Source organism: Macrotis lagotis, chromosome 6 (genome assembly GCF_037893015.1).
Source record: "Macrotis lagotis isolate mMagLag1 chromosome 6, bilby.v1.9.chrom.fasta, whole genome shotgun sequence".
In the NCBI taxonomy this organism is placed as follows: domain Eukaryota; kingdom Metazoa; phylum Chordata; class Mammalia; order Peramelemorphia; family Peramelidae; genus Macrotis; species Macrotis lagotis.
This window is the reverse complement of record NC_133663.1, coordinates 125,705,574-125,726,608: the sequence shown is the minus strand read 5'-3', so window position 1 is coordinate 125,726,608 and position 21,035 is coordinate 125,705,574. Positions and strand designations below refer to the sequence as shown.

The 21,035-nt window shown below is 34.9% G+C and overlaps 1 long non-coding RNA gene across 1 annotated transcript in view; it reads left to right on the top strand.

The window, feature by feature from the left end:
• LOC141491818 (uncharacterized) overlaps positions 1-8,206 on the top strand; it is a 20,294-nt gene extending 12,088 nt beyond the window's left edge. The window contains exon 3 of the long non-coding RNA XR_012469777.1: positions 8,111-8,206. This is a non-coding gene — a long non-coding RNA (uncharacterized LOC141491818). The remainder of the gene's footprint in view (positions 1-8,110) is intronic.
• The last annotated feature ends 12,829 nt before the right edge of the window (positions 8,207-21,035 follow it).

Genomic DNA, 21,035 nt, shown 5'->3' with positions numbered 1-21,035 from the left:
AGAAAATGCAGCTAGGCCATGCAGTGGATAGAGCACTGGCCCTGGAGTCAGGAGGACCTGAGTTTAAATAGGACCTCAGACACATAATAATAGCTGTGTGACCTTGGGCAAGTCACTTAACTCTATTGCCTAGCCAAAAAAAGACAAAAGAAAGTTGCAACTAAATAAAAAATGACCACAGGTTTTACTTAAAACACAAGAGTGGGGGGCGGCTAGGTGGCACAGTGGATAGAGCACCAGCCTTGGAGTCAGGAGTACCTGAGGTCAGATCCTCTGGCTTCAGACACTTAACAGTTACCTAGCTGTGTGGCTTTGGGCAAGCCACTTAACCCCATTTGCCTTGCAAAAACCTTAAAAAAAAAAAGACATAACAGTGGGGAGGAGAGGAGGGTGTGGGAAGGGATTGACAGAGACAAAGGGACAGAGACAGAAAATTTATGAACTTGGTCTTACCATGAATATAGAATTCACTGTCTTTCAGTGCTTACAATTTGCTTCTGCAAAAAAAAAAAAAGTGAAGAGATAAGAAATTCTCCAAAGAACTCAATAGGATCCTGTAAATTAAATTAATTTATCCATTAATATGTAGTCACTTCAGTACAAAAGTGGGTGAAGAATATATTGGAAAATATGGCTCAAGAGTAAGAAATAGGAGAGACCAAAGGCTATGAGATATATACAAAAGCCTTGGGCCTATACATCATGTATACTTTTTTCCTGAGAATATTATAAGGAGGTACTGTACATGATAAATATCAAATAAAATTAAAATGAAATTTAGTAAATATTACAAGACAATAAATGATTCATTCCTGTTGTGGTAGTCATTATGGAATTAGCTATCTATGTACAACCAGACTATCAACTTATTAGAATGAAGATCAAAATTAATACAAAACTAGAAAAATAAAACATGAGAAACAGTTATGGCAAGCAATTAAAACAATTCCAACCTGACATATTTGAACAAGCTATTGACATTGAAGAGTGGGAAATCAATGAATAAAAGGACTTTGCTCCTGATTATAACAATTTCATAAAGAAGTTTAACCAATGTAAATCAATAACCCTAACAAGGAACTTAGAAACTGATTCAGCCAGAAAACACTTGATCTCCATGCCAAGCAAAGAGATATGGCACCAAAGGGCAATATCAGTTTAGAATACAAACTCCTTTGTAAAAACTAATGATGAAGGATGATAAAAGGTTATAATAAGTTTTATTTCAGACAATAGAGAGAAGAAACTTGACAAGAGACCCAACTACACAGTCATCCTAAAAGCTATCAAAGGGTAAAACAAAAAGGAAACAAAAATTTTAAATACCTTTAAAAATATCTATGAGTTTCATACATTTTTCACAGTCAAGAACAATAGAACTACTATATTTAGGTTCTATCATATTCATACTTAAGGAAGTAGAAATAGTACTGAAGAAATAAAGACGGGAAAGGCACCTTATTTATACAGTTAAATATATATTCAACATTAAAATATATAATAAATATTTCTTACAAACTTTAAATGGAATACTTCATCTCTGATGAGTCTACATCAGATATAAAGATAACAGTGACTATAGGCTAAGTTCAAGCAGTTTTTATTATCTTTGATTTATTCTTTTGATCTTTTTATTATCTTTCCTGAAAGTCTTTCCTGTAAACTCTATCCTCAAGAACAAAGATTGAGTTGTTTTTCATCATTTTATTCCCTCTAACTCTCATGGTGTTTTGCACATAGTAGGCACTTATGAAATAGTCCTTGAATTGAATTGAACCCCTTACTTTCTTCATTAGTACTATGCTCAGGTCTTACTCTTTCCAGTGAATTTTTCCACATGTTTTATCAAAAGGAATATGGGAAATAGAAAGAAAGAAAATGAAGGGAGGAATGGAGGGAGGAAAGAGAGAGAGAGAGAGAGAGAGAGAGAGAGAGAGAGAGAGAGAGAGAGAAGAAGAAGAAGAAGAAGAAGAAGAAGAAGAAGAAGAAGAAGAAGAAGAAGAAGAAGAAAGAAGAAGAAGAAGAAGAAGAAGAAGAAGAAAGGAAGGAAGGAAGGAAGGAAGGAAGGAAGGAAGGAAGGAAGGAAGGAAGGAAGGAAGGAAGGAAGGAAGGAAGGAAGGAAGGAAGGAAGAGTTGCACCTAAGGTGTTACTGGATATTGACCTGGGCCATGATGAAAATTTAGGAGTCATTCTAGACCACAAAAATGCAATCTCTCTCTCTCTCTACCTCTGTCTCTCACCCTTCCTCTTCCTCTCTAATTTTGTTTGTCTCTTGTCTCTGTTTCTCTCTCTCTCCTCTCTCTCCTCTCTCTCTCCTCTCTCTCTCTCTCCTCTCTCTCTCTCTCTCTCCCTCCCTCTCTCTATCTCTTTTTCTGTCTCTATGTCTCTCTGTCTCTGTCTCTGTCTCTGTCTCTCCCCCGGATGTAGCCAACTCATTCAAGCAAACAAAGGCAATTCTTAAATTTTAGTTAGCATTTGTATCTCAGAAATTGGCAAACCATACAGATCAGGACTTGATTTATTGTTTTGTTGATTTCTAGACTTGAGAAAAGTGAAGGAGAAAAAATGTTAATAATACAAATTAAGCTTAAAACTTTAAAGCATGTCCAGTTTATTTCTTTTCCTTCAGAGAACCTGTTGTTAAACATTTACCAGCATATTCCTCTATCTAATAAGTAAGTACAGCAACCACTCACTCACAAGATTAACTCTCCTGTTTATCAACTCTGTTTTGGGGCTGCTTATTCTTCCTTTAGTAGCCTGGTGGTCCTCTGCTTTTGGTGTAGACATTCAAATCATTTCAGCCCTGTTGAGACCTTGAATTCTCAAATACAGTAGAAACACCAGCCTCAGCATCCCCATTGTAAGGGGCTATAAGAATGCATTACCACACCTGGCCATACAAATGCATTCTCAAGGAAACCAGAGTTGGTAGTTTTAGCAAGTTCATTGCATTTAACAATACATACAAATGCTCCTCACTCAAAACACTTAAAGAATTATTTTGTTCACTTTGATCTAAGTTACTGGCAGTTATTCAGGTCATTAAATTCCACATGGAAGTCCTTGATAAAAATAAGATGCAACTGATGATTCTATTAAGTGACCCTTCTAACAATGAATTCTGGTAAGTCACAGACAAAAAAGAGGACAGGAAAAGATTCAAATGGCCCCTCTGTTCTCATTATTGCTGCTGTTCTTGTTTTTTTCACTGAATGTCTTGAAAGAACTACCCCCTCAATTAGTGAGAAGTAGTCCACCTTAATACTGATCTGGTCCATTTCTGGTAATGGAATAGATTAAACTATACCCTCTCCCGTAATATCTGATCATGCCAATCATTCAGCAAGCATTATTGTTTTTAATGTGTGCTAAGCTAAACATTGGAAATGAAAAGAAAGGCAAAAGCACAGTCCCTGACTTCAAGGAGCTCACATTCTTATACACATATACTGACAAAATGAGCACAAGAGATTACATTCTATAAAGGGAAAGGACATATATGTGTATGTATGTATGTGTTTGAATGAGTATATGCACATATATATAGGTATGTATATACATGTGCTTGTAGATAGATATATAATACATATATCTTGGCTCAAAAGGTCAATTATATGAAGTTCTATTCTCATTGAGAGTCACTTTTGTGAGGAGTGAGCAGAATTAGTGAGAACTGGAGAAAAGAGAGTTTAGGTTCTTTTGGCTTGCAGAATTAAGAAAGAAGAAACATCATTCCAATCTCTCTTCAGGTCCCTGAAGGAAGAGACTAGAAAGAAGCTGACATCTGGCTCAGTTTGTTACACTAGAGACTTCGGGGAATTTCTCCTTTGGGATGCTCTCTCAATTGAGCTAAATGAGCTCAATGGGAGAGCTCATTTACTCCATAACCTACTACATATATATTCACTTATGTATATTTTCTCTTATTTCTGTTCTTCTATCAACTTGGATAAATGACTTATTTTGCTATTTGCAGTGTGTGTTTATTGTAGAATTGGAATCTGAGAGTCAAATTTTTGTCATTTACTTGGGGCATTCCTTTCCCCTTATAGAATAATGATCAGGAGTATAGATGCCACCTAAAAATTATTTCCCCAGACTAACAACATTTAAGGAAGTAGATAGATATAATTCTAGTTTGGTCCCTTCCTCCTGCTTTCATTCCTGATGGGAATCAAAGTCTTCCTTGGGAAAAGGGTGAGGGGAGAAGTTGTTAGAAATATCCATTCCTTTGGAAATTGAGGGGATGTCCATCAATTGGGGAATTGGCTGAACAAATTTTGCTATATGTATGTGATGGAGTTCTATTGTTCTGTAAGAAATCACAAAGGAGGGGACAGTTGGGTAGTACAGTGGGTAGAGCACCTGCCCTGGAGTCAGGAGGTCCTGAGTTCAAATTCGACCTTAGACACTTATAATTACCTAGCTCTGTGAATTTGGGCAAGTCACTTAACCCCCACTGCCTTGCAAAAAAAATAAAAATTAAATTAAATTTAAAAAAAAAAGAAATCATGAAGATGGATGGGATTTCAAATAAGTCTGTAATGAATGATTTGCATGAACTGATGCTGAGTGAAGTGAGCAGATTCAGAAGAATATAATACACATTTACAGCAATATTATGTGATGATCAACTATGATGGATTTGCTCATTTCGGCAGTACAATAATCAAAGACAATTCTAAAGGTCTTATGATGGAAAATACTGTACATATCCAGAGAAGAAACTATGGAGACTGAATGCAGACCAAAGCTTACTATTTTCAATTTTTTAAATTTGTTTTATATTTCATGATTTTCCCCCCTCTTGAGTTTTATTTCTCCTTTTTTTTGTTCTGATTCTTCTTTCACAGCCTGATTGATATGAAAACATGTTTAACAGTTATACAAGTATAACCTATATTAGATTGTTCTCTGTCAGGGGAAGAAAGGAAAGGGAGAAAAATGTGAAACTCAAAATCTTATAAAAATGATTGTTGAAAACTCTTAGCATGTAGTTGGAATAATTAATTAATTAATTTGAAATATTTCCAAAGGGGGAAAAAAGAAATATCCATTTTTGTCTCCTTGTAAGGGAGGGAAGAAAATAGCAAATCTGGGGAAATCTCTTGTATTAGGTAATGAGAGTTTAGCTGAACTTTGAAGGAAAGTAGGGAAGCTAAACTAAGGAGGTGAGAAAGGAAAATGTTCTAGTCCTGGAGGATAACCTGTGCAAATACCCTGAGGGAAGAGATGAAGTGTCATATGTAAGAAACAGCAAATAGTCTGTTGAAGCTAAACCACAGAGGACATGGCTAGGAGTGAAGTATAAGATAGAATGTTAGAAAGAAGTCAGGTTGTCAAAGGCTTTAAAAGCCAAATATAGCACTTGATATTTGACTCTATAGTTAATAGGAAGTCACTGGAGTTCATTGAGCAAAGAAATGTGGTTTAGAAAAATAACTTTTCCAGTTGAAAAGAGGTTGGATTGGAGTGAGAAAATTCTTGAGACAAGAAGACCAATTTGAAGACAATACAGTGTTAGGTGAGAGATAAGGCCTGTCTGTTCTAAAGTATTCATTGTATGAGTAAAAAGAAGGTGATACATGAAGTGCTGTTGTGAAGGTAGGAACCAAAAGTTTTTACTAACCTCAGATTGAATATGTGTAGCGAGTTCAATTAAGGAGTTAAAATGACACTGGGTTACAAACCTGGGTGATTTGAGACAATAATAATATACTTTAAGATACTGAAAAAGATAGGAAGAGGAGTCAGGGAAGAAAGATATTAAGTTCAATTTTGAATATATTGATTTTGAGATGTCTATAGACAAGAGTCAGCAAACTAGGACCTGAGAGCAAAATCCTGGCCTCCACCTGTTTTTGTACAATAGAGAACTAAAAATGATTCTTATATTTTTAAATATGACAAAGTTTCATTTACAAATGTGAAAAACATTATCTCATAGAATTAAATGAAAATGGTCAGTAAGTCAAACTTGGCCAACAGAATATGGTTTGTTAACCCCTGCTGTAGTACAGGCAATTCAAGATGTCACAAAGGTATTCAGCAAAGAAGGACAGGAACTCTGGAGAGATTTTGGGACTAGATATATCTATCTAGGAATCACCTGCATAGAATTGATCACTGAAACTGTTGAAACTGATGAGAACAAGTGAAAAGGAAGTAAGGAAAGCCCATGACAGAGCCTTGGGGGATACCAGTGTTTATTTAGCATGACCAGAATGAAGATCCACCAAAAGGGAATGGGAAGGGGAAAATGTGATGGATAGGAGGAGAACTAAGAGTGAGTAAAGTCATGAAAATCTAGAAAGAAAAGAACATAGAGAAGGAGGTGGTGATCAACAATGTCAAGAATGCAGAAGAGTTGGACCTGGGTTCAAATCCGGTCTCAGACACTTAGTAATTACCTAGCTGTGTGGCCTTGGGCAAGCCACTTAACCCCATTTGCCTTGCAAAAAACCTAAAAAAAAAAAAAAAAAGAAACAAGAATGCAGAAGAGTCAAGAAACATGAAGTTTTTTTTAAAGGCCAATTAAGAGATCGTTGGTAATTCTGGAGAGGGTAGTGAGACTGGAAACCAGGTTACCAAGGGTCTAGAAGTGAGAAGATAGAAGTGGAGGCAACAATTATAGACTTTTTTTTAAGAGTTTGACCAAGAAAAGAAGTATCAGTCATTAACTAGCAGAGATGGATGGATAAAGTGTTTTTTAAGGATGAAGGGATGGGTAAATGGTTAAGTTTGTGAGCATTAAGGAAGAAGTCAGTAGAAAGTCAGAGTTTGAAGATTAATGAGAGAGTGGTCATAATTGCAGGCCTAACTGTGAAGACAGGATGGAATGAGATGGGATGGGATGGGATGGGATGGGACTCCAGGGCCGGTGCTTTATCCACCTGTGCCACCTAGCCACCCCATGTATACCACAATTTCTTAAGCCATTCCCCAATTGAAGGACATTCACTTAATTTCCAATTCTTTGCCATCACAAACAGGGATGCTATGAATATTTTTGTGCAAATGATATTTTTACCCTTTTTCATAATCTCTTCAGGGTATAGACCCAGTAGTTGTTCAGATAAGGATTTTCAGTCACTTCAAGCTCTTCAATTTTTCCCCCTTATCAAATTTGAGTAGCTTCCTAATTTCATCTCTTCTCTTTATTTTAGACTTTAGGATGTTTTGTTTTTGTTTGTTTGTTTGTTTTATTATTTTATTGCCCTGAATTGGTCAGTAATAAATTGTTGTGTGAGTTAAGGTTGAAAGTAACTGTTGGGGGAGGCTAGGTGGCACAGTGGATAAAGCACCGGCCCTGGAGTCAGGAGTACCTGGGTTCAAATCCGGTCTCAAACACTTAATAATTACCTAGTTGTGTGGCCTTGGGCAAGCCACTTAACCCCATTTGCCTTGCAAAAACCAAAGAAAAAAAAGTAACTGTTGACAAAAAAAAAAAAACAGTATTAAACTCTTTCCTGTAACTTTTGTGGTAATTTCTTGACTTTGTTATAATATTATGCTGGAATATAATACAAATATTTACATCTTGAATCCATTTCATATACCCTTGCTTGCCTGACTGACTTGGTGATCAACAGTATCTAAATTCAAGCTTTTCTGTTAGCTGAGACATCTTTATTTCTGGTTTGTTCCAAAGTATCTGACATTATCATAGTCTCTGAACTCAAAAGAAAATCACTCAATCAGTTTTGCACAGTGTCGAGCTAATCATCTTGAGAGACTCAAATAGAGACCCTTTGCCACCCCATCTATTTCTTAGATTCATGTAATTTAATCACATTGACAGGGGTGCTTTCTCAATCAGTGGTATCAACAGTACCTAACCAGAAAAAAATTTCAAAGTTCCTGCCAAGCCTTTACAACTAGCATGGTGGTTATAGGTGGTTATAGGATCAGTGATATGTCTAAGTGATTCTGAAGAGCAAATTCAACTGATAATTGATGGCAAATTACTATACAACTAATTGAGTTAAATAAATTATTTTGTTATCTGTATTGTATTGTATTTGGTCCTGGGTAACATTCTTCTCTCACAATATGGACAATTGTTGGTCATTATCATAATTACTATCCCATTTTCATGTTTTTCAGTGGTGTTCAGATAAAAATAATGCAAGGACAAGACACTATGCTACTGTTAATTTTTTTTAGTCAATATTCTATGGACTGATGCATAGGTGGATAAAACAGTGGGGTAAGTGTGTTTGTGTATGTAGTTTAACAAAAATATTAGGCAATAACTTCATTCGCTATAGGATCACTGAAAGTCATTTCAGTACAACTCCAGGAATAGACAGGACAAAAGATGTTTAGCTCATCATCCTTTTGATCTCCTTTTGATCTGTGCTTTGAAAGTTTTTCTTCCAAGTAGCTTGGAGATAATGATATTTGTGATATGTTACCTATTCATAATTTTTTTCTTTTTTATAAATCAATGATATAAGTGACAGTGAAGAACAAATTCAACTGGTGATTCATGACTGTTTAACAGTACAGTTTTTTGAGTTACTTAGATATTTTGTGGTCTGTATTTTTATATGGTTATTTTCATCTGTCAATTAATGAAAGATAGTGAGTTTAAATGTATAATTCTGACCATCAAGTCATGTATTGTTAGGTTTTGGATAATTGTTAAATTTTTACAGCCTTCAATGCTGACCTTTCTGAACCATTTTCTTGTATCATCCTCGGTTCCTTAAGGATAACCTTAATTCTGGTGGAAATGGCCCAATTCTGAATAGTCATAATAAGCCACACCTTTCATATAAACAAATCTATATTACAGTCTTTGTTTGTTGACATATTGTTAACTGAGTTTGGGGATATCACCTGTGGAGGGCCTTTTGATTCCTCTTTTGAATATTAGCCATGAGACTCCATCTCAAGACAATGTCTCTGGTTATATTACATAAATCCAGTGGTGGGTACCTATTTTCAACAATTATTATTGCTCCATGATGTAATGTCTGCTTACTATTACAATGGTACTTTTTATAATTATTATTATTATTTAGAATTTTGGACTCACTATCATGATCATGATCATAATTATAGTCTACTGAAGCAAGAGAAAACTATATCATACACTTAAAGTCCTATGAATGATTGCTCCAAAAATTATTACTTTCCACACAAAACTCTCTTTGGAAGCTGTAAATACTATATTTTCCTAAAACAAATATTAAAGGGGATAAATAATTTTAAGAAGTTGGTTTTTAAAATTATTTTTAAAAGATTCCTTGGAGAATCTGTGTCTTGGACTTGGTAGCCATTCAATAAATGTTTGTTGAATTGAATAGAATTGAATTCCTTAATGGCAAGTTTAAGTGAAAATAAAAGTTCAAAAAAAGTTCAGGGCCTCCTTGAAGGACTTTTTAATGTTCGAACATTTGGTGTTAAGGGTTGTTGTTTTGTTTCATCTGTTATACATTAACCTGAATTTGGTAAGAATTAGACCTTTCGAAAGCTACTGTTTATGCTTCCTAATTGTAACAAATAAGTAGTACTTTAAACATTTCCTGAAGTAATAACTGCATTTCAACATGAGTTTTAGCCCATTTAGAAATACTATCATACAATTAGTAGTCAGCAAGCTATGAAATACAGGTGTGCCTCATTTTGAGAAAATGTCACAAAATAGATTTGCAGATTAGGAGGCCAGTACAGAATTTACCTCAAGGTCTCTTCAAAAACTGATTTCAATCATTCTACATGGAATTTAAATCATGATCCAATTTTCCAAAATGTAATTTTACACATTTAATTATTGTGTAAAGTAAAACTGTGAGGAAACTATTGCATAATTTTATTTAAAAACTAATTCCTGTTTAATTGTGTTTTAAAATGTTCAGATTTTTTAAAAATTCTTTTTAAAATGTCATTTATGGAAATGTACATAATTTGTAGTGATTTGTAAAAATGCTGAAGCCATGTATCTTATCTGTTGGGATAAATGAGTAAATGACAATAATAATAGCTCAAATTATTATAATCAAGTTTACAAAACTATTTGTTTTCAGTAACCTTACAAGAAGGATAATACATTATTATTCCCATTTTTCTCTGTAGAAACTGAGGCTTAGAAAAGTTAAGCCAACTTTTACAATGGATAGAGAATTAGACTTGGAGTCAGTAAATTCAAGACCAGCCTCAGTCACTGACTAGCTAACTGAGCCTGGGTAGGTCATTTAATCTGTTTGCCTCAGTTTCCTCATTTATAAAATGAGGACAACTATAACACTTACTTTCCAGGGTTGTTTGAGGATCACATTAAATAATAATTATAAAATATTTAGGACAGTGATAGACATATAGGACGTGCCATATAAATATTAGCTATTATTATTTACTATTATTACTTAACTGCTGCCTGATTCAGTTTACTCATTTGTAAAATGAGAATAATATTAGTACCTACCTCTTAGAGTTGTTATGAGGATCAAATAAGAAAATACTTGTAAAACATTTTGAAAAACTTAAAATATAGCATTTTATAGCTTAAAATGCTATAATTATTATTTACTCCAAACACTATTTGATTTTTAAGTTGCAGAACAAGGATTAAATTTCAGGTCTAGCAATACCAATACCAATACCAATACCAATACCAATACCAATACCAATACCAATACCAATATCACTTCCATTCTACCAAACTGACTGGTTCTCAAGATTGTTTTAAGAGTCAAGGGGGAGGTAGTGGTGTAGTGGATAGAGCACCAATTCTGGAGTCATGAGGACCTGAGTTCAAATTTGACTTCATACACTTATAAATTATCTAGTTGTGTGATCTTGGGCAAGTCACTTAACCTCATTGCCTTGCCAATAAAAGAAAAAAAATGAAGCATCAAAAGATATAATGCACATAAAAGTTGTAAAAGCAAGAGATGATGTGCTTAAATTGCATTTAAACTGCAAAGTGCTATATAAATATAAGCTATTATTATGCTCTTCCCAATTGGAATAGGACCCTTTTTTTTGCTCTTTCAGTTGATCAAAGAAGATAAAGAACCTTACAACAGAACCAAGTCAGATGGCAAAAGAAAAAATTTTTCCTCTGTACAAAAGGCAAATGGAGGACAGTCAAGATAAATTTGAAGTGAGTACTCAGAGAAAAAAAGATTGATGGCTAAGGAACTCTGGACCCGGAGTCATGAAAAACCAAATTCAAATGACCACAGACATTTTCTAGTTGTATGACCCTGGGCAAGTCACTTAACCTCTTTTTTGCTTCAGCTTCCCCATCTATAAAGTGAGTATAATAATATTTACCTTCTTGAATTGGTGTGTGGATAAAATGGTATAAATCTGTAAAGACCTTTACTAACCCTAAAACACTAGCTATTATTAAAGAAGTAATTCAACTTCTCTGACGATCTAAAAGCAGCTGGTATTTTTTTTTTAAATCAATACCTGTATTGAGGAAATGCCTGCCTCAGAAATCTTGTTGTAAAAAGCACCAGGGAATGAGTATAGTCTGCTAGGATTTTGAACAGAAATGGATTCAAGGTGGGAGGTGCCTGGTTTACCTACTGAGTAAAATGAATGAGCTTTGTGACCGCCTGTGGCCATTCAGAGACCTTTTCACTTATTTCCATATTAACAATAGTAATCTGGATTGTTGAAGCTGTAAAAAATTGACCTTTGGTTAAAATGAACATTAATATGCTTTTTAAATTTTTCTGAGAGACTAGAGGGACCCTTAGACTGTTGACTATAAAAACTGCCTAGAGTAATAGCAATTTATTTGCCTAGTGAATTTTGTTAACATACTATTCTGCTTATATCTGGTAAAGAAGACCAATATTAAACTATGACTGATGGGGGAGGAGAGGTAAGAAGCAATTATTTAGTGCCCATTATGTGCCAGAGTGTTACATGTATGTAAATATCCAATCTGAACCTTGCTTCTAACATCAAACCCTACACCTAACTTTTACAATTTTTTAAATTTGCATTTTGAAATTACTAAAGTTCCATTCTAAAATCTTTCTGTGTCATATTTTCTATATTGCTGTTGTTGTTTTATTTTTAACTATGCCAAGTCTTGTGCGTCTCCTGTGATTTGTACCAAGCTAAAAGTGTGTGTTTGTTTTAATAATATTTTTTACCTGTTACATGGAAAGAAAAATTTTAACATTCATTTTTTAAAATTCTTAAGCTCCAAATTTACTTTCTCCCTCCTTTACCACCCCTCTCCCTGAGATATGAAGCAATTTGAGATCAATTATACATGTTCAATTATGTAAAACAAATTACCATATTAGTCATATGAAAGAAGACACAAACCAAAAAGGGAAAAAATGGGAAAAATACAGAAAGTAGAAAATAGAATGCTTTGATCTGCATTCCTAAGTTCTTTCTCTGGAGTTGGATAGCATTATTCATCATGAATCCTTTAGAATTGCCCTGGATCATTTTATTGATAGAATAGTTAAGTCATCCACAGTTAATCATCGTTTAATACTACTGTTGCTATTCAAAATGTTCTCTTGGTTCTGTTCATTTCACTTTACATTAGTTCACATAAGTCTTTCCAGATTTGTCTGAAATCTGACTGCTCATCATTTCTTATAGCACAGTAATATTCCATTATAATCATGTACCACAACTTCTTCAGTCATTCCCCAATTGATGAGAATCTCCTCAATTTTCAATTCTTTGCTATTTCAAAAAGAGCTACTATAAACAGTTTTGTAAAAATAAGTCATTCCCTCTGTCCGAACCCCAACTCCCCACTTTTTTTAAAAGTCTCTTTGGAATATAGATTCAGCAGTGATGATATTTGTCTTTCATTCTTGAAGAAGACCATGACATTAGGGAGGTGATGCCATGACAAACACATGAATTGAATTTTAGTGAAGGGTTGTTTTCCTAAGTCACAGTCTCACTTTCTCCTCCAAAGTCACCTGGGTCCAGTGGCCAGTTATGGATCAGGATGACTGGATGTGAGGCAATCAGAATGTGACTTGCTCAAGGTCACACAGCTAGTAAGTGTCAAGAGTCTGAGGTCTGATTCAATCTCCTGTCTTAATTCCAAGGTCAATCCTCTATTCACTGAGCTACCCAGATGCCCTACTTAACAATGGTATTTCTGGATGGAATGGTATGCTCACTTTCTTAAAAGGTTTGGAGTTAGGACCTGGCAATGTACTTACTGTGTCTGTGATCTAAAAATCAAGACTAATAAAGTTCAGGAAAGCTTATGACTAGATATCACCAAGTGATGAGTTCTACTCATTGTAGAGGGATTAATATCTTTATTAGTGGAGGAAATGCCCACAAAATTGAAATTTCTGATATCTTGGGCTAAATTTGTAATGTAATCATACTAACTAGGGACTTATACCCAAACAATTATAATAATAGCAAGAAATGAAAGCTAGTAACAGAGTAAGAAAATAGAAACATATAGATTAATAATAAAAGTCTGATAATTTAGAACTTTTTAGTATAGGAGTGAAAAATAAGATCTGGGTGGAAATTCAAACAAGGCTGAGTAATCTTTGAAACTAATACCGTATTATATTCCATGGTATGGAAACCAGTGTTCCATCTTCCACCATCATGCAATTGTACAGGTTATTTTCCCATTTCTGGAATGCTCTCCCACCTTACTTCCACCTCTTAAAGCCCCTATCTCCCCTCAAAACTCTGCTGAAATATTACTTCCTTCAAGAGACCTTTCTAGATCAACCAACTGTTAATGCCCACTCCCAATCACTATTTCTTATTTTGTCCTCTTATATTATTCACTCTGAGAATGTGTTGTATTGTCCCAGGAGAATAAAACTTCATTGAGAACAAGGATGTATAAACAGCATTTTAGTAAGGATATTATTAAAGAATTCAAAAAATATTTCAATGATAAAAAGGGTGAACTTCAAGCAACCTGGAATATTCTCTTTTATGAGATGACTTCATTTCCAATGTAATCCCATAAATAAATATCAGAACCTTCTGATAGAATGTAAGCTTATTGAGAGAAGGGGCTATTTCAGTTTTGCCTTTTTTATCTCCCACAATTATCATAGTGCTTGGTAGTTTATTGTTGAATAATGAATTCTTCATCCACTGATCAGTCTTTGGTATGGTAGTATAACCCTACAAGTTATCTCCCAGTACCTAGCTCTATATGCAAAGAGTTTAATAACTTAGATGTACTGATCTGAAATGAATTTGACTCAAGATCCCATTCATAGAACCTGGGAAACCTTTATTCTATATAGTCTTGAAAACACTAATTCCCTTCTTGATAACAGACAATAAACATTTATGGAGGATTGTTTTTTTATTGATTTATGTTATTGATTATTTATGGTGGTTTTTTTTACAAATACAATTTTCAATTATTAATGATAGTTTTCAACATTCATCTTTTTGTAAGCTTTTGATTTCCACATTTTCTACTTCCTTCCTTCCCTCCCTCTCCCCATGACAGCAAGTAATCTGATACATAAACATGAATAATCATGTTTAACATATTTTCATAATTGTCCAGTCATGAAAAGAAGAATCATAATGAAAGGGAAGAAAAATCATGAGAAAGGAAAAAATCATACAAGTTTTAAAAAGCAAAAATAGCATCCTTTGATCTGCATTCAGACTCCATGTTTTTCTCTGGATATAGATTGGTATTTTTCAGCACAAGTCTTTTGGAATTGTTTTTGATCACTGGAACTGCTGAGAAGAGCTAAGTCCATCATAGTTGATCATCACCCAATGTTGCTATTAATGTGTACAATTCTCCTCATTTCATTTAGCACCAGTTCATGCAAATCTTTCTAGACTTTTCTGAAATCCATTCATTCATAATTTCAAACAGAACAATCATCCCTTGCATGTACCATAATTTGTTCAGTCATTCACCAATTGATGGGCATCCTCTTTATTTCAAATTCTTTGTCTCTACAAAAAAAAAAAGAGCTGCTATAAATATTTTTGTACTTGAGGGTCTTTTTCCCTTTTTTTGGGATTTGGGATACAGATCAAATAGTGGTATTGCTGGATCAAAGAGTATATAAGTTTTATTGATCTTTGGATAGGAGTTCCAAATTTCCAGAAAGATTGGATCAGTTCACAACTCCACCAGGATCGAATTAGTGTTCCAGTTTTCTCATATCCCCTCCATCAATGATCATTTCCTTTTTTTGTTATTTTAGCCAGTCTAATAGGTGTGAGAGTTGTTTTAATTTATATTAGGGCAGGGCAGCTAAGTGGCACAGTAGATAAAGCACTGGTGTTGGAGTCAGGAGGACCTGAGTTCAAATCTGTCCTCAGACACATAATAATTACCTAGCTGTGTGACCTTGGACAAGTCACTTAATCAGTTTACCTTGCAAAAAAAATTGCATTAGGGCAGTTAGGTTGCATAGTGGTTAGAGCACTGGCTCTGGAGTCAAGAGGCCTTGTGTTCAAATTTAGCCTCAGACACCTACTAGCTTTGTGTGATCTTGGGCAAGTCACTTAATTCTGGTTGCCTTGCATCCAGGACCATCTCCAGTTGTTCTGATCTATATCTGACCACTGGACCCAGATGGCTCTGGAGAAGGAAGTAAGGCTTGTGACATAGCACAGCAGTCCCCTCACTCAATTCACTTGCATATATCATAGTATCACTTCTCTGATGTTATTGTCTTCTTTGAGAATGAAGGACAAGCAACAATTTGCATTTCTCTAATCAATAATGATTTAGAGCATTTTTTCATTTGACTATTAATAGCTTTATTTCTTCATCTGAACAATGCCTGTTCATATCCTTTGACCATTCATGGAAGGTTTTAACTGAAGAACTAATGAACGGTTAATTCCTAGCCCCAAAGGACACACATCAAAAAATTTCCCATTGTCACTTACAAACCATTAGTACTTCCTTTGGGGAATTCATGCCAAAGCTACTGAGTTTCCTTGAAGAAAGAAAATAAGTTCAAAGCAGGTTTTAGTAATGCAATCTGATGCTATGCGCATCTACTTCAAAATCTCCACTTTCTTTCAAATAGGCTGAATAAAACTCCAATGTTCTTTGAGTATTTTGGAAGAAAAATTTTAACTCAAAGCACCAGAAGCCAGTGTTTCCAGTGGTCACTGATGCACCCCAAATGTTGTACCAAGCTCTTCTCCATGAACACTTGATTGCAATTATTGTAATCACCTTAATGGGACTGCAAGAAGAGAAATCCTAGCATAGAATTTCTAGGAAATAGTGGGGTGGCTAGGTGGCATAGTGGATAAAGCACCAGCCTTGGAGTCAAGAGTACCTGGGTTCAAATCCAGTCTCAGACATTTAATAATTACCTAGCTGTGTGGCCTTGGACAAGCCACTTAACCCCATTTGCCTTGCAAAAACCTAAAAAAACAAAAAAAAAAACAAAATTTCTAGGAAATGATATATGAAAAGAAAAATAAAAACAAGGAAATGGCATAGAACTCATGATCTCTGCCTTCTGGAAACTTGCAATCAGATTCATTTGGTTTATAAAGCACTAGGAAGAAACAATTTCCCATTAATGACCTATCTAAAAATCACAAAAATCAAATTTTGGAATACAAAGAAAGATCATTCCTAGACTTCTGCAGTTGCAAAGTTTTCATTTCATTGCTTAATCTTTGTTCTTCTAATTCTTATATGTCTCTGATGTTTGCATTTACTACTCAATTACCAATACATTTTTAAGTCTCTTAAACTTTTGACCTTCAATCTTCACAATTTCAAGAGGATTTTAATAATCCCTTTCATTTACCTGGTGTCTAAAATGAGTTCTTCCATCAAAAATTCTTTTAAGTAGTCCATACCCCATAGCCAGGTGACCTTCCTTTTAGAAATAATCAATAAGGCCTGTGTAAGTAACATATGTAGTATTTATTTTATACGGGAGGAAAAGTATGTATTTTATAGGGGAGGGAAAGTCTGTATTTCGAGAAACAAGAGAATTTCAAGAAGCTGCAATCTTTTGAGAAATGTAAGAATTTTCATCTAATATCTTTTTTTTGGGTGGGGGGTATGGTCCTCATGCCTTCCTCCCACTCCATTGTTTTATCCTTTTTCTTTCAGAGCAAAGACTTTTATTTTTTTCTCTTTATATCCTTAGTACCTAGTGCTAAGGCACTGGTCAGATTTTTAATAAATACCAATTGATTAATTGATTGATTTTACAGTTCTGGAGCCTGCTGGGAAGCAAAAATTCAGACCACTTAGGATCCTTTCAGTGAGCATTAAATAAAGTAGCATTTATTAAGCATATACTTAATAATGAGAATTAGAGTGAAAAACCAAAGAAAGACCATAGAAAACATGGTACCCATGAGCTACTTACAAATTGCAGAAGTTCTAGAGATGCTCCCCCAATCAAAGAACAGAGTTGGAAGAGACCTTAGAATTCTAATTTTAGGAGTGGCTAGGTGGCCTCAGACACTTAATAATTACCTGGCTGTGTGACCTTGGGCAAGTCACTTAACCCCATTACCTTGCAAAATAAACAGAATTCCAACTTCACCCCCTAATTTTACAGATGAGAAAATTAACACCAAGCAAATTATGTAATTTGCCAAAGACCACAAAATATTAGGCCACAGAATCAAGGTTTGAAGCTAAGATCTATTTCTCCATTTTCAGTACTCTCCCCTTTACCATATTACCTCTATTTACTTCCAGCACTAGATTCTCGGATCCTAATTCCTGACTTTTCTAATAGTCGAGCAAATTTCTGAATCACTGATGGAAAAATGAGGCTATGAGTTGTATGCAGTTGTTACAGCTCATTTTGTTGGCTTAATTATTCCTATAGTTTACCAAATACCGAGAGGTAGTACTTTAGACTGAATACAATTTAAATTCCTAAGGTTGTTATTCAATGACGCAAAAATACAAGCTCATTCTCAATGATATAGCAACAAGAGTAGCCACTTTCATTCCATGCTACCAACTTTTAAAAAGCAAAAACAAATCAAAAAAACCTTTGGGGGGGGGAATCTTACATCAGATTTGCACAATTATAGCATCCTTGAGTGTTTCTTTGGTATTAATTATATCAATCACATTATAAAAAGATTTTGAGGTAAGGCTTTGCACATTCCATTCACGCACTGCAGTGATTAATTCCTATTGCTGCTCAGTCACTTGTTACTTTATTTTTAGGGGCAAATTTATAGCAAGCTCCTGGATCACATGTACAATGGTATTTGAAATATCTGCAGCTGCTTACATAGCAGAAGTTCCAAGCCACATTCCTGTCGTGAATCATAGGTTTCTGAGGACAGTGCCACAAGCATTGGGGGGGGGGGGGGAAGGGGGCAGAGAAAAAGAGGCTTCTACTACTTATGGAACTGCAGCAAAATGCCTTTAGAAGATTTCTAGTGTCTCCTAATTGGGGGCACCTATTAAACTTGTGTTACTTTGCTGTTAGCTAAAGCTACTGGCCATGTCTGACACAATGACACATTCAATGACAATTTTTAAAAAAAAAAAATTTAGTGGGTCTAAGTCGATCTCAAATGTCATTTCTAATACTTAAATGCTGAGACTGTGCTCCCCATTATATATCTTCATATTCATCCTTTCCAAATTTGTCCAAGATTCAATCTGTTCAACAACTATACCGTTTCTTTATGATTTGGCCCCACGTACTATTGTCTCATCTCACCAAGGGATTTTGGAGTTGCTTCTTAGAATAGGGAATGCAGGAATTTGGACTCAGGTGGTGGTGTTGACCAACTTTTCAGTTAAAGGGAAAGGCATTTGAAGGAACAGGTGCTTTGGGTCTGCTTGAATGATGCCAAGGAGAACACTTTAAATACCTTTAAAAATATCATGATATTCAGAATAAGGACTATAAGCTAAGATAGAAGCCATCTCAAGGAGCAAGGGGAAAGTGTCTTCAGGAATAGGCTGGTTAAAATAGCAAAGAAGGCATAAATCTGGTTTCATTAAGAATAGATCAGTAAGTCAAACCAATCAATAGCATTTATTGAATGAGTGTCCATTGTGGAAATGTAATAAACAGTCCCTGCCTTCAAGGAAGTGTTGAGTTGGCCAGAAAAACAGAATACATAAAAATTTACTAGAAAATACATGTAGGAAAACAAATGACTATAGTAAAATGGATTATATAAGTACTGAAGAAATATAAAATTGAGAAATCCTAAGAATCAGGAGTGTTTAATCATGAAAAAATTTCCAGAGAAAGTTATGGTTATAGGAAGTATTGATGGCAAAGCAGAGATAGTAAAAGGGAAGGAGAAAGCAAGGATATTTCAAGTAAGAGGAACAGCTTTGTAACTTCATCACTACCTCCAGGCCACAGTTTTCTCATTTGCAAAATACTGGAGTTGGATTAAATGACTTTTTAGGTACTTTCTAAATATTTTAAGAGGCACAAAGTAGGAATGAGCAGTGCTTTTCATAAGAATAGAAGTCAGATTGGGTAGAGATAGTCCTGTATGATTATTTCTTTGGAATAATATGTCATCATTGGAACATAATTGTTTCTTCAACTCCCTTAGCTAAATTGCCTATTTCATTACAGGTTGAAGGAGTAATAAAGCTCTCATCTTTGCTCTATCCTGGGAAGGAAAAGGGAATCAGAGGTCACAGGAAAAGATGATGCTCCAAAATAGAAAAGCAAAATCCTGGGACAAGTTTTCCAAGAAGACGTGAAGCAAAGGAAGAGAAGGAGGCATTAAGATAAACTCTGAGTTATGCCAGGCAAAGGAATGTGTGATGGGTCATATTAGTGTCCAAAATTATATGTAATATTATGTGAATATTATGTAATTATGAAATATTATGTTAAAATATCATTAGAGAATAGTAGGACCAGAATAAAAAAGTGATGGGTCAATTACATAAGGCAGAACCCATGTGTTCCACTGATAACCACTCAATGCAGAGAAGAGGAATGCACCCAATTTATTATGTTGATATATAGTGGTATATTTATGGGAAGACATATATGAGAGTCACTCAAGACAATCAGAGATGAATAAGCTGCCATCTTCAGTTTTGGAAGCTGTTGCCACATGTGAAAGGAACAGTATTGACAAAGTTGACCCCTTACTACTCTCCCACCAACATGAGTTAGGAGGTGACAAGGTCAGAATTTGAAGATTAGTAAAGATCAAACTGAGTCTCCCTTGATGCAACTACTTTGACATAAGCTTCTTCATCATTCAGTAGCATAAAAGGTCTCACTGACTTGGGGTCTGGGTCATGCGACAGTGTATGTCTGAAGACCATGGTAGTTAGTACATCCTGTCCTGGCTGAATCAATGTATTTCCATTTGGAAATCAGAAGGAGGCCATCTATAGTAACTTAGCATTATTGTGTCCTATGGTCTATCCTTGTTACGTCATGGTAACATTTTTTGTGACCTAAAAGTATCAAAAAGGCTTCATAAAGATTGTCTTATTTGATGCTGTTTCCCTTGTACTTAATCATTTGGACCCAAATGCTTTTGGTTTAATTTGCTATATTTCAGAATACAAACATAGGAACTTAGACCCAAGTGATATTGTTGACCAACTTCACAGGTAAGGAAAAAGGTACTAACTGCAAAAATGAATTATGTCTCCTTAAATGACATCATTTTATGTCTACCAAATGGATAACGAAAGAATGATTGTTTCCCATTTTACAGGTGGAGAAACTGATACTTCAAAAGGTGGAACTTTTTGGCTCAAGGCCACATTACTCTGTACAATATACTAGAGCTTCATTTGGAAGGATCTGAGGAAATTGATGCTTTTTTCTTAATTCCATTAGAAAAATGCCAACTTTGTCTTGCTGAACTGTGAGAAAAGGGGAGTTTTTCACGCCCAAAATATGATACAGAAGAGGAGCAGTATGATCTAAGAAACAGGTGGAATTGATAGAAATTGTTAGTCAAGTCAAGAGGGAGATTCCTTGCCTACACAGTCCATCATACAGATCAATTTGACTAGAGAAAGAATGATAATTTTAATTTATTGTGCTTGTATCATTTTTAAAACTGTATATCATATTCTGTGTTTATGAAATTATTG